The 14,695-nt window shown below is 46.0% G+C and overlaps 2 long non-coding RNA genes across 3 annotated transcripts in view; both read right to left on the bottom strand.

Moving 5' to 3' along the window:
* Nucleotides 1-1,029: 1,029 nt before the first annotated feature.
* LOC308197679 lies at nt 1,030-4,299 on the bottom strand. 2 transcript variants are annotated; one of them, XR_013953224.1, is made up of 3 exons: nt 3,304-3,500; nt 2,695-2,945; nt 1,030-2,204 (listed from the first exon to the last, which is right to left on the bottom strand). It is a non-coding gene; the product is annotated as an uncharacterized lncRNA (long non-coding RNA). The 2 variants fall into 2 exon arrangements; XR_013953223.1 differs by having other exon boundaries at nt 2,695-4,299.
* Nucleotides 4,300-6,542: 2,243 nt separating this feature from the next.
* The window catches only part of LOC308197681, a 45,536-nt gene continuing 37,383 nt past the window's right edge, over nt 6,543-14,695 (bottom strand). Inside the window, exon 3 of the long non-coding RNA XR_013953226.1 lies at nt 6,543-6,904. This is a non-coding gene — a long non-coding RNA (uncharacterized lncRNA). The remainder of the gene's footprint in view (nt 6,905-14,695) is intronic.

Here is a 14,695-nt window from a genome sequence, read left to right on the forward strand (position 1 = left end):
CAGTTACATCTCCAAAAGAGATTTGACTTTACGAGGCATCACTGGAAGGCTCTAATCAATCCTGAATCTGTTTTGCAAGTCAGTTCAAAGAAAAATTTAAGTGTGGAAACAAATACCGTGTCTTTTCCATGGAAAGAAGAGACTATTCTTTATTTCTACCAGCTTCACATTTCCAGCAGATTATCTTTTAAAAAAGCTTTTAAAATACAGCTGCAATCATCAGGCTTGAGAGGTATTACAGAACAGGGAACCATGCAAAGGGATTAACTCCTAATATCATCCAGCTGAACAGCATGAGCTCATCTGGGTTTAACCTTCCGAATCCACTCCATTTGTAGGACCCAAGCAAAACCAATAAATCACTGCTAACAATCAGGCAATTTTTATTTTAAACATTAAGGATAAATGACTTCCCTTGCATCTCCATTAAGGAACCAAATTTTTTCCTGGAGAGGGCATATTTATCCATTCATTGCTGCTACGTTCCCATTAGTGCCAGGCAAATAATTCATAAGGGATCATCTGACACAGCACATCCCTTTGAGCACAGATTGGCCATGAACAGACAATTTTTTCAATTCATTTATTAGCACAGAGCAAGGACCACAGGGCTGGTGGGGCTGTTTGCAGGTGGAGTGCAATTGTCAGCTAGCACAGGGAGCTTGGGGACAGCGTTGCACAGACCACAGTCTCGTGCAGTTCCTTGTCTGGCCCAAAGGAGAGCCCTTCCATGAACTGGTCACAGTGTAAAGTGCAGAAGAAAACTCATCTCCCACTTGTAGTTGGGCTTTTTTATTCATAAACATATTGGAGGAGCTGAAACTGCCCTGGAGACTGGCTCTGGGTAGGGCTGGTGAGAGCAGATAGATGGGAACAGCCCTTGGGTTGCAGCGTGCTCCAGGAGCAAGTGAGAGGTCCCCGCAGGGATCAGTCTGTGTGGATATATTGCCAGAGAGATGGTGGAGTAGGAGGTGAAAGGCAACTGCAGTAGCTCAGGGCACAAGTTTCTTCAGTGAATCTCTAACACGAAAGATTGAGGGATTCAAGAAGGTCCGAGCTGCTCCCCCTCTACCCTTCCTGCAACAAAAGCACTAAAGTGAAATAAGAAATCCAGGCAGCAGGGCTTGGGAAAGCTTTGTGTTTGATAGAGACACAGGACATGACCACTGGGACATCCAGGAAAGCTCTTTGCTCTTCTCCTGTGACCACTGAAAAACCTCTGCCTGTTACCTGTGTCCGCAGTCAGTCTTCATCGCCCACACAGAGTTACACACCAGTTTCAGAAGCGAGGCTGGGATTTCCAGTGAAGCAGTGAGCACCAGTTCTCTGGGCAGTCTCTGGATGCCCACTCCCTGAGGGAGCAGCACAGCCACCCTGGAGGGCACAGGGGGATACAAAGTGCTCTCTTGCCCATCCTACAGGAGTAGGCTGGCCTACCCAGCCAGGAGTGCGGGCAGTCAGCAACACCTCCCCTTCCTCCCAGGTCCATCAGGGTTCAAAGGATGCTGCACAGTTGTTTTTTGGCACGCTTATCTAAAGAACACCTGAGTTCTTCTTTCTGTCCTGAGCTGCATACTTGTTTTGGGACCTTTCATGTTCCCTGCCTGCACTTGGCTTTGAAATCATGACTCCCTCAGAAACCAGAGCTGTGTGTGCAGCTCCAGCCTGAGCCATCCAGGACAAACCCTGTCCAAATGACAATTCAAGCTAATTAATCATTTGCAGTGTGTGACTTACAGCATAATGCAATTAAGAAAAAACAGGACTCAAAGCTGGATGCACATCAGGGCACAGTAAACAAAGCATTTCTGGCTGCAGGACTGTGCTCCCGTCTCCCTGCACCCAGTGGCAGACCCAGCACACCAGCACAGGTGCTGCAGACTGCACCTCCTCTGCAGCTCTCCTCACCACAGGCTTTGTGGGAGCTTCTTTCCAACATTCATCCTTTAATTATAAACCACAGTAGATATAATTATGTAATTTTTACTGATTAAGCCAATTTGATTGTTTGGGATGATTCAAATAAGCCATGTGATGTTAGTTCTCACGAGGGATGAATGCGCAAACACTTGATATGAATATCCATCCTGTGGCATCTGAATTGCAAATATTCATGTGTGGTGATGACATTTGCTTGTTTAAAATTGTTTTCTAGAAAAAAGTTGCAAATTTATAGGAGAAATCGTGTAGCTGTCTGAACAAGCCTGAAAGGAAAGAAGGAAGAAAAATGAACTCAGGAGTCTAATCCCTATTCAAAGGTGCTATTATACTCAAAGCTGATATTTGGCACTACTTTCATCCTTTCCACCAAATAACACTGAATAGCTCCATGCAGAAACATTATCCCACTTTAAGAAAATTTTAAAGGCAACAAGCAAAAGGGGCATCTGCCTTCACTTAAGAGCCAGGATTCTGACCCTTCTCTCCCAATTACAGAGCACACACCCAAAATAAGAAGCATACAGCCAACACAGGCAATTTAAAAATAAGATTCAAAAAGTAAAAACAGATAGAGGCTTGTTGAGCACTTCTCAAGTAATTCAAATTCACTTGCAGGATCCCTACTTGCTGTGTTTGTGCAGTCCCTGCAAAATTACTTTCAGATGAGATAATTTGACAAGTTGAATATCAATTTTAACTCCTACTTTGCTTTTGATCATGGCACTGCATCTGCTTTATGGGACTTCACCTTACCTTCAGTTTTCGCTGTTGATCCCACTGGAAATCATGCGTGTCTGAGAGCAAAGGCTGGCTCCTGGCCTTTTAGGAAAAACAGCCTGCCAAGGCCGTTGCCCTGCCTGCATCCCTTTTGCCAGCTGTCCGTGCCCCTTGCTGCCCTGACGGGAAACACTAACACAGAGGCCAAGCAGGAGGCTCTTGGTTAGTTCTCCCTCACTGCATGTGCCAAGCTTGAGGTGGCTGGTTGGCTGCCAGTGCAAAGGATGCTGCAGAGTTATAAGATTAGCTTTACCAGCCCCAGCTGCCTCTCCCTGCTGCAGCAGGTGGTTGGACAAACACTGGGACCAGCACCAAGGAGGTGCCGGAAGGCCAAAGAACACAACCTCACTGAGTACAAGAACCCAAACTGGATGCAACAGGCTTACCACCCAGATAGGGCATGGGGATCTCTACTTTATAAGAATTTAGCTCTCGACCCTAAAGATTATCCCAGGGGCCCTTTAGCACTTCTGCTAATGTCAGAAAGCAGCAAGGACTGGTTGCTCCCTAATGGGCAGGGAAACAGACACAGCAACAGAGCCAGCAGGGCAGGGGGCTCACAAGCCAGGCCCCCTCCCACAGTACCTGAGCAAGGCAGGCCAGATCGAGCAAGCTCATGGTGATGGGTCAGGTCCTAAGCCAAGCCAGGAAGTCAGCCCACAGGGCTAGAGCACCACAATACCACCAGGCACAAGCAGAGACAACCTAGGGACCAACACCATACAACACAGCTCTACATAAAAGTGAAGGCCCAGGGCTGAGCTTAAGTATTGCTCCTGAGCCCATGGGCAGGGGCTGCAGGTGGAGCCCCCAGGTGGGGCTGGGCAAGGCTGCTAAGAGCTACTAGTGCCCTTTGGACCCTGACAGCTAGTGTCGTGATAGCACCCAAGAGAATATGGCACATCAAGCCCTCCTGTACCATGCTAGGCTATGGCGTTTGTACTAGGCTTCAGCGAGAGCATTCTGGTGAGAACAACCTAGCAGCCCACTGACAGGGGTTTCATTAAAGAGAAATTCACCATCAAGAGGCAAGTCAAAGAATTGTCCTGGTATCCCGTGGGCGCAGTGCAGGCTGAGCCACGGAAGGTGCTCTGGGCTCATTACGGTGCATGGTCTAACAGTGCCAGATCCACTGAGGCCACGGGTTGGGTTGGGGGTTGCCAGAACCTGCTCTAGAAACTTCTGGTATATACTCTGAAAGGAAGGAAAACAACTCTGGCTCTATTTCATGGCCCAAAGAGTAAGAACAACTGACAGGAGACTTGTCAGCAACACAATCTCTGGTACAGTAGCACAAGGGTAAAACTGGTGCTCCTTAACCCAGCAAGCAGTGCTGATGTTACCTCAGTGGGACAACCTTAGAATTCTTCTTTGTCCACTACCTCACGTCTGTTCTTTGATTTTCATTTCTGCTTAAATAAAAAAGGGATTTATACTGGCTTTCCTCATGATTGCAGTTGGTGGGGTCTGACCCAACCACGATTGTAAATATCTAAGTTGTCCAGCAGCTTGAGCTCATCACAGCTGTTCATTGCTGCAGAGACCCTGCCCAAGGAGTAGTTTCTTTACAAAAGGTGGCAGTCTTGCTGTCCAGCAGAACGACAAGTGAACTCTCCAGATACCTTGTGTGTCCTTGTATAATATGGGCTGTGTTGACTTGAGCTCATTTGAGAATCTCAGAACAGCAGTGATAGAGAGATAATATCAAAACATGCCAAGCTGTCTCAGACACTGGCTTGTCCTTATCTCCTGGTGCAGTGTTATTGTTTTCTACAGTAAAAATTAAGTGAATGTTGATGAAAATTATTGATTGGCAGCACTGCAGATGGATATCCTGTGTTCATCTACAGAGCAGCCCCAGCAAATGAAGACGTGACAAATGTAATGCCAATAGATGCTGCAAGACAGTGACAACTCTTTTCCCATGCCGCCAGGAAGAAACTGCTCTGTATAGCGGTTTCATTTCCACACAGAGTATAAGCAGTACAGTTGCTTAGGTTTTAGTCACTCAATGCAATAAGACTGCATAGCCTCAGTATTTAAAAAGCACTTTCAAAACTATTTAAAGTATTTATACAAGATCATCCTTTCAGATCTCTCAGGATAAGATTTTCATCCAGTTTGCATGACCCCCTTGTGCCCTTTTCCATCCCTGGTGTAGCAGCAGGTTGTACACAGCCTCTCACTGTGCTGGTGAAGCATTTGTATACTCTCCCCATCAAAAGTACCAAAACCTGATTATATGAGAGGTACATTGAGGGAGGAGAAGATAGACAGAGGGAGAGAGATCTTTCATCTGGAGAAAAAGACTTACACTGTTTCACAGAGGGCAGTCATAACTCTCAGTCATATTAGTAGATCCCGAAGTTACCCAGAGTTGAAAAGCTCCATTTTCCATTACCAGACATCAGCAAAGTGAGATGCCCTGTAGTTTAACCCCTCACACATTTTGTATCCTACTTGAATAGTCTGGATGTTTTGAAAAGTGCTATTAACTCTTCAGAGTGATGCTGAACTACCAGTATTTTGCAGTTTCAACTACTCATTGATTTTTTAATAATATTGTAATTCACCTTGTAGATCAATGCTTCCACTTGTACCTTTATATTCCATTTATACCTTTATCAAATTGCATTCTTCTAGAGAAATTATTTTGTCATAGTTCTTCACAGTATTATAAAAAAATAAATGTAGTGGTGTTATAGGAAGGATCAGCCATTATTATCAGCTGTTCTTACCCAGGACAAGTACCCATTTGACTGTCTGCATTTCTGTCTATTACCAAAACTGCCCAGAGGCAGTTTGTCCTGAACTAAACGATGACCTTTCAGCCACTCACTGGGAGCTCTACAAGTCCCAGGAAACAATCAACCACTTCTCTCCTGCTCACTTCAGAATGAGAGAGAAAAAAATGTTGGGAGCCTACAGCCTGAATTTAAGACTTTGTGGTGCAACGTGCACTCAGACATGCCCAAAATGAGGATCTTACTTGTGATCAGATCAGATTGCTCATCTGAGGTCAGAAAAAAAGACCTAAGAGCTGAGGACCTGTTTGGAAACACAGTAGAGAAATTCAGGATGTCAGTGGAGGTCAGGGAACTGAGGAACTCTCTTTTTTTGGCATCATCTGACTTTTGAATGGTGGCAATGTGGTTTAGCAGTGAACAAATATGGAGAAAAAATGCAAAAACCTAAATGGACACTCCACAACATGCTGATAAGCTGTGCAGTACAAATCTGTCGACCAGCCCACCTCAGATAATAATGCATCTCAGATAACATTGAAAAGTGTTCTGAGACAAACCACAGGTAGGAGTAGATTAACAGATTATCATTCATTTAAGAGTGCATTCATATACTTGTAAATGTCAGTCTTAAGGAAACAGTCTTTCCTTCTGTTTAATCCGCTCTCTTCTGAAAATGAGATCAGTGACTCAACTTCTCCCAGCTATCTCCCCACAAAAGTGCACATTCACAGCACATTGGGTCCCAGTTAGATCCTCACCCCACCCTGCCCCATTTAGCAATGCAGAAAGGACAAGAGGGTCATGATCTGCAAACAGAACAGTTGATTTAAATGTAGGAGGAGCTGTGTGCTCACATAGTTGAATTCTCAAAACTAATGCATGAGGGAGACAGGCAACCTATGCTCTCATTTATGTCCACTCAGTGAAACAAGTGGCGTCACTAAGTGTGCAAGCTTTCATTCCTGTCTAAAGAGAAGAATTTTTTACCCTCAGTGGAGAGGAGAGCGTGCTTCCCAAAGGCTCCAGGACTGGAGACACAAGAATGAAGAATTCCTCCCTGAACTGCTTAGTGCAGTTGCATATGTTGAATACTATGTACTTATGTTGCATACCATGTATTTCTTCAGGACTGCTTGGATAGAGCTGGTATCTCCATTTAAATTGGAAGTATTGTTATTTCATTCTATTACATTTATTCTTGTTTCTTATTATGATAATGTATCTATCATGCCTAGCATGGCTCCTTTCCAGCATTATAAATTCACCTGTTCTTCAGTTTGCAAGAGCATTGGGTAGGTAGGACACATATTATAAATTAAATTCCCATTAATAAGGGTTTCCTCTTTTTCATACCTGTGACAGAGAGGCACGTGAGTCACGCTGTTGGATATTTTGGCCTTTGGTGCATGGGAGCTCTGCAAGGAGGGCACCTCTTCTTCCTAAAATACAAAGACACAGACGGTAAAGCAAGAATGTAGGCTCAAATCTTTTGAATGACAGGCTGGAGGAGCAGGTACCAAATTTGCCTCTGCAGTGCACCCAGAGCCACCACAGCTTGGGCCTTCTCCCCAGAAAGACTTCTCCTCACTTCAGGACAGAGGGCTACATCTGAGGCTTGTAAACCAACTGGTGAAGTCCTCATCATTGCCTGTCTGTCTCAAAGTCCTACCAGGTGCTGAAGTAAAGGACTACCAGGGTTAAGGCTGAGGTTGAAGATATCACCTCCTGCAAAAAGTAGTATTAAAACATGCTGTCTCAGGACTCTCAAGGTCACATAGTGTCCTAATCTGTGCTGCAGAAACTCTATATACATTACAATGCAATTAAGAAGCTGATATACCATCGCTCACAGGTGTCTGCTGTCTATTACTGATGGACAGAAATAGAGGCAATGTCACTATGCAGCAGTCATCACTCAATTTAAGATGTGCTTGATAGCAAAATTTTCAGGGCAGCACATCCTATCAAATTGCAGCCTAACTTCTTTGCATATGCTTCAGAAATTGGTATTTCAACATAGGGAAAAGATAAGCATTTTCAGCCATGCTATGAATATCATAAGTTATGCTTTTATGTTTCTGTGGAACTATTACTATTATTTCCAGATGGTTATTTCACTGTTTTTCATTTCTGGCACCTATAACAGTTTGTATTTTTGCCAGGGTTTACAAGGATTTCTCAAACTTCTTTCATCTTCCGACACAGGGTTTAGTGAGAAGGCAGAAGTATTGTATTGTCCACTGAACAGACGGGGCAGACCAAAGACAGACACCTGCCCAGAATGATAGCCTGAGTTAACAGTGGAGATAGAAATAGGGAGAAAACTGGAAACCCCACTACGGTACTAAATGTTCTTCACAGGGAAATGTCATCTTCACAGATTTTGTTGCAGGGAGTCATGGGCAGGACTGCCCGAGGCTATGTTTTCGTGTGTGTGTGTGTGTGTGTGTGTCTGTCTGTCTGTCTGTCTGTCTGTTTGTGTGTCTGTGTCTGTGTGTGTCTGTGTCTGTGTGTGTCTGTGTGTGTGTGTACAGGGCCCACCCAAAGCACAGTCAACTCAATGCGGTCTCCCAGTGATGGGTATGAACTGCAATGAATGGGGGTGGGAACACATAGAAAGAATGGGAAAGTGGAAGAATAAGGTAAGTCTCAAAGGGAATGCAACCAACATAGTATCAGATGTCCTCTGTTTTGACCAGCTAATGGTATGCTATCCCAGTTTTCATACCCAGTTGCCCATGGAAGCAAAAGGCTGGGGAGGCCATCAAGGCGAAAGCAGGCTTTTTCTCCTCTAAATAAGTAAAAGAAAACAGCAACAAAAGCCAAACAGATTTTTATTAGACAGAGGTCTGTAAGAGGACCTTAAAAGCATGCACAGCTTGAAGCCTTTGTATCTGAGTATTTAAAAACTGATATGTATTGCTGTTTGTGTAATAAAATGAGGGCACTTCCCTCACTAGCGCTTGGTCTGCATCAGCAAAAAGAACCTGACAACAGCTGAGCTCTGGATCTGCAGCAGCTCGGCCAGTGTTGGTGACTTTACACAGAAGAGGTTTATCCCCTACTTTCAGAGAAGGCTCTTAGCACATCCCACAAGCCACATTTCACGTTCGACCTATCCTAGTGGGCTGGATATCTATCTGCCACTCTTTCCTACCAGCTTCCACTCTTTTCCCTCCCTGTTTAACGGGAAGGAATGTGGACGTGCCAGCAGACTGCAGACCACGAGCTGGCAGGGGTGGTCGGGGAGGGAAGCTAAGATTTCTGAGCCACTCTTTGCCATCAAAAACCTCTTTGCAGTATGGTCTACAGTGGGGGAGCTCAGATGGCACAGGTTTTTCACCAAGTTATCACAGCAATCTCCCTTTCTGAGCATTAATATCATCTGCACCTGTGCTTTCCCTGCATAGCTTTCGGGCACTTCTGGCCAAGAAGAACAAAGCTGCTCCTCAGGGTCAAGTTCAGCCTCTGTGAAAGTGCTCAGCCTGCTCCTCCGGTGTGGGGCCGCATGAAGCGACGATGCTGTGAGCAGTGTGCTTGTGATCACCCAGCGTGCAAGTCTGGCACCTCTCCACTGCACCGCAGTATGTCCTGGGGACGTTATGTCCCTCAGGCTTTCCAAATAATGAAGGTCACTGCAGTCTCAGATCCTCCTGTGGGAGCTGCCAACGTGGAAAGGAGTTTTTTGAGGAGTGGAAAGTCTAAGGGAAGTCTTTTATGTTGAAATTTAATAGGTAGATACTCCCAAAGCAGCTTGGAGAAATGGTCACACACATTTCATTTTAATAAGTGGAAAATATGTGGTCAGACTGACAGATTTGTCAGCCTCTTTTGGGCATTAAACCGCTATGTAGAAATGATGAAATTGTGTGGCATTTCTATCTCAAAGGTAAGGGGCCGACCTCTTACTAAGCTGTGCTGTTTGTGGTATTCATTTTTTAATTGGCTTTTTTAACTGTGCAATTACAAGTGCGTTCTTAGCACCTTTCCAAGCCAGCATGAGTTCTCTGGGCCAAAGGCTCAACTTTGTAACTGCTTACCCTGGGCATAACTTCACGGGGAGAAGCCTTGTTACTTGTTCAGGAGCAGTGCTTGCAGACTGGGGCCCTCAAGCATTTTCACTGTTGTTCTGAAGGGAGGAAAAAAGAATTCACTCCAGAAAGGTGTGACATCCATGTTTTGAAATCAAAACAAAATAAAACAAAACAGGAGAAAAAAAAAAATTGGAAAAGCCATTGTTGGCTTGCTTGCAAGAGCACAATAAAGCTAACTCAATCATCTGCTCTAAAGTCCAGAGAGCTCTTGTGTGGGCTTATGAAGACCAGGAATAAAGCCAACTTGGCTCAAACAATGTCTCATTTGTTGACCACTTAAACTGCTGACTTTCCTTAGCTGGCTGTTATATTTCACATTTTCATATGAGTGCAACGTGCGCTCCCCAGTTCAGCTTCCTTCTATGTCTGGATCAGATTGGCATGTTGGAGTGTGAGGGTGAATTTCATTTCCTTGTGGTCTTATAGTTGAAATATGATGGTTGAGAGACATTATTCCTTTGAATGCATTTTTTCTGACAACCTGCTTTATATTTCTAAGTAGATCCTTTGAGGAAATTCTACTTTCCTTCCCTCCTTTCTCCCCCAACTCTTTTAGCTCCTCTCTCTGGGCCAAGGCTTTTTCCCTCCCTCGGATAATAAGTCAGGTGCATACCGCAGCGAAACAACATTTTAATCAATTAACGGTAATCCCTTGCTGACAGCAGTGCAATCAGTCAGCTAGTATGATAAAGACACTCATCACAGGCGATTATGAGGAGATTAATTCCTTTAGGAATTGACTGTTGCTTCCCTGACAATAGCTCTGGGAGCAGTTTTGTTTAGAAAGGTGTCTTCCCAGCGCAGGCACTTACCAATGTTTGCTTTCCCAGCAGTTCCTTGTCCCTTGTTCAAAGTTCCCATTCCCTGATTCTTCCCCCATGAAAAGGGGATTTATTAGCATAGATCAGAAATATAAATCTGGGTTACCATATGTCAGACAAACAAACTCATCCCAGGAGCAAGGTGAGGGCAGAACATGTTTTTATTCTTTGGCCTACGCAGTACGAGGTTGCAGAGGCTAACAAAACAGGTAACACGTTCGTGCACGTTGCTCCAGCCAAGAAAATCTGGGAAACCCACATCATAAAAATGGAAATAGGAGAGGCACTCCCCCAGCTGCCAGGGCCCAGCCTGTGGAGGCGCTGACCTGGAGCTAAAATGGTGTGGCTCTTCCCTCTCCCTCCCGGCCTGACCCCCCGGATCGCTATTCACCAGCTCACCCCCACGCTCTCCGGACACGCTCGTGTCTCTCCCCCAGCACTGCTGTCTGTGTCGCTGCCCTGCCATCTGGAGCTGCAGCCCCATTGCTCTGCGCCTCACTGCGTTTGGAGAGAAAGGCAGTCGGTGTGGGGAAGAGACATTTCCTGACCCTGCCTTGTGGCTCCTCCAAGCACGGCGTCTGCTGCAAGAATTAAATGCCTCCTGCCTCCTCTGCTCCGTTTTGTCTCCAAAGACAATTCTTTTTCCCTTGCTGAAGGGTCGGACGTGGCCCCCCACTTCCCTCCTCGCTCGAGCTGTGTGTAACACCACAGCCAGAAAGTGAGGGCCCACAGCCCGGGGGAGAACCAGCGCTCAGACATGAACAGCCTGCGCATGAAGGTTCGGGGCAGGGCTTGTCAAAGCCTAATGCTTCTGCCTCTTGTCGCACAGGTAGGCTGTGCTGATGGAAGGCCTGTTTTATGGCTAGTGAGATCCAGCCACAAGCGTTTCTAATCATCGCTCAAGGGAAGTACCAGAAGATGTGAACTGACGCACAATCCAGATGCACATACAGATGCCAAGGCTCTGGCAATGTCACGACAACTTTTTCTTAATACAGTCCTGATACTAAACACCAATTAAAATCAAGTCTGACCCAAGACCAGAGAAATTTCATGTAGGGAAAGAACAATAGAGCATTAAGTGAGACCCACAGAACCTCATGGATAGAGGAGGAAAGCTCAGGGATTTCTGATGACAACCTGTTCTTGAGACCTTTGGGGAGGCTTCGGCCTGAAAAGGTTTGGCACCACTGGAATCCCCAAAAGTTCCTCAGATACAGGAGCAAGAAGCCAGGGAGGGCACATCACGGCACGAAGGGTGGCTTGATGCCCGCCCAGCGAGCCAGCCTGGGGCTGGCCTGGCCACCCCACTTCCCTGGTAAGGGACTACTGCAGCGATCCGTGGGACAGCTGGAAGCCAAGGGCAACGGGTTACCCTAAGTAAGTGCTGAGGCCTTTCCAAAGCATCTCATCAGGGGGAAGAGGGACTTGAGATACGGGGAGGCAAATCGCCATGCTGCCAGCCCTGTGTCCCAGCAAGAACCGAGGGGCTGCCTGCGAGCAGGGCTGGCAGTGCGGGCCAGTGCCTACGCGACCAGCTTCTCAGGCTGCTCCCGCTCGGAGCAGCGCCCTGGGAGGCTGTGTGCCAGCAGGGAGGGCTAACAAGGTGGTGAAATTTCATTTCACGCCGAAATCTAGAGACGAGGCTTGGCAAGAAATGGCCACTGGCCAAGTGGTGAAATAAATGAGGCCAGTGTCAGGAATAAATCCAAAATGCTGGAAAACACCGGAGCTAATCTAACGTCAGAAACAGTATTTTAGGGCAGACTGACACGTAAGCAGCAGTGTCAGTGAAGGGAGAATATTGAATTAGTCCCACATGAGCTTGTGGCTGTGCTTTCTTTGCACACATTTGCATCTGATTCAGCGCAATCAAAGTCCTGTAAGCATCGTGTAAATGGTGGGATTTCCCCGGATCTTCTGCACTTCTGTCTTTGCGGTGCCATCACTGCTTCTTGCTCCTGTCGTAGGACTCATCAGAGGCCCCTCCAGGAGTCCAGGAGTTTGCCCATGGAGACTCCATGGGGCACCTGAATACAGCAGGCACACAGAAGGGGCAAGTTCTCTTATCTCTGTCCCAGATACCTCATGTAATCAGAATGAATGTGCCATTGGAGCTGCCTTAGATTTCCCTAGTTCCCTCTCATGCTGCAGAAACCTCAAGGAGTGATTTAGTAGAGTCACAGCAGGGTGAGTGAGCCTGACTCATGCTTCCTTGGGTACGGAGATGAAGCCACTGGGTTCTGAAGTCAGAGCAGGGTCACGGTGTCTACCCAGACCATGCCTGGACTCTGATGGGTAACCTGCAAGCTGCAGAGCAAGGGGGCCACTCATCAGCCAGAGGAAAGTGGGAGGAAGTGCAAGGAAAATGAGCTGAGATGATTGCAAAGGAAACCCCTCTGCCAGCCACGGGCTGAGCAGTGCTCAGTCGCTGCTGTCAGAAACTGCCTGGCGGTGTAGATGTGGATGTTACACCAGAGCCCGCATAGAAGCAGAGTGATTCATTCCATTTCATTATGAAATGATACCAAGCACCATAAAGTGTCAGCTTTCAAGTTCATAATTTATAAATTAAGCGTAAATAGCCCGTATTCTGAGCTCCTCTCCAGCCACTCATTTATCTTTCCCCTGTGAAAAATTAATGAGTCCATAAAATAGCTTGTAAATTTAGAGCAGTCATGTTTAAAAAAAAAAATCAACAGTGCAACTTTCCTGGAGACTCTGAAGCATTAGCTGGCTCCAGCCACTGCTCTTAATCACTGGTCTTAGGTGTGCTACCGTGCTACAGCAAAGAGCTAGGACTCCTGCTGCAGACCAGTGCCAGAGACAAGATAAAGCACTCCGTGGTTATTAGGCAGCCCTAGTACAGGAATCCCTGCTTTCAGCAGCCTGGCAGACCGCTTCCTTCAGGGGCTGTTGAGGACTTAACATCTTACCCAAGATGTCAGGAGAAGAATTAGCAAGACAATTTTTATAATCAACTTTTCTAAGTGGAAAATTCACCCCAGGCAAAACTTCTGGCCTGTGGGAAGGAAAACGAAGAGAGCCAGCTCCGCCAGCTCTGCATTTCCACTAAGAGAATTCCCTGCGGAGCCCTTCTGCTAGTTTGTGGCCTTTTAGGCTTGTCTCTGGACAAAAAGCTGTGTTGGCTTTACAAGACCCTCTGCAACTTTGCAAGGACCTGCATTCCTGCCTGGTGTGCGCATTTATCGATCCCACGTAAAGATCAGAGAGGGACAGCAGGCGATCAGAGGGGTGGAGGAGACTGCTGGGCTGAAGGACAGGCTGAGGAGGCACGATGCTCGAGGGGCTGGAGCTGTGAAGGAGCCCACAGCAGAGGAGTGCAGAGACAGTCAATAGGCTGGTCTGGAGGGCACTCACATGGGTACAAATGTGGCTTTCCATGCCCAGTCTACCTCCATTCTCTTCTGCCATCTCTGGGGACTTCACTCAACACCAGACAAATGTCCACAAAGCCTACTAAAAGCCAAAGACATTCCTGCACAAGAACTCCAAATTCCTGCTTGCTGCTCTGTGCTGGGGCAGGGATGCTAGAAGAGGAGACAGGATTTCGTGGCTGCTGCAGCAAGCTAAGTCACAGTAAGGGCTGTTATGTGTCACAAGGGAGGGTGATAGCAAGAGATGAAGGATGAAATGGCTGGAGGATGAGCTCCATGATTTTCTATTCATTTTTTATACTTATGCTTCACATTTGGAGGGATTTGCTCAATGAAGATTTTTTGCTAAAAAAATATTTCACAAAAATGAACTCTTTTTAACTGCACAGGAAAAAAAACACACACACACACATTAGAATAAACAAGGCAGAGTTAACAAGGCACAGAGATTATTTTTCCCCTTCTGGATACATATGTATGAGTAAGTTTTGTATTCCTTCTTCTGTATAATGTAAATATGACTGTCATGAACAGTAGGTCGCTATGACAATTTATGACAAAAGTGGCAGATTTTATTAGATGTAATGTTAACTTATTCATTAAATTCCTACAATCAAACATTAAAATGGATACTATTCCTGTGGGGACAAAATGGAGAGATGAACATAATAACATTATCTCTGCTGCATGTAAAATATTCGTAATTGAGCAGAAAGCCTGATCCCGAATGCTTACAAATATAAGGCCGGGGCAGCAAATGTGATTGGATTTCTTATAATCTAATCATTTTGCTCCATATGTGGCCCCCAATCTGTTTAGGATTGTTAAAATTCCTGGGTATTGTAGTGCCTTCCCCAGAGACGGCCGGGAAGGGCTGAGGACAGCCTGGACCAGATGGGATGCCACTGACTCCAGCC

The sequence above is a fragment of the Anser brachyrhynchus genome (assembly GCF_964034855.1).
Source record: "Anser brachyrhynchus genome assembly, chromosome: 6".
Classification (NCBI taxonomy): domain Eukaryota; kingdom Metazoa; phylum Chordata; class Aves; order Anseriformes; family Anatidae; genus Anser; species Anser brachyrhynchus.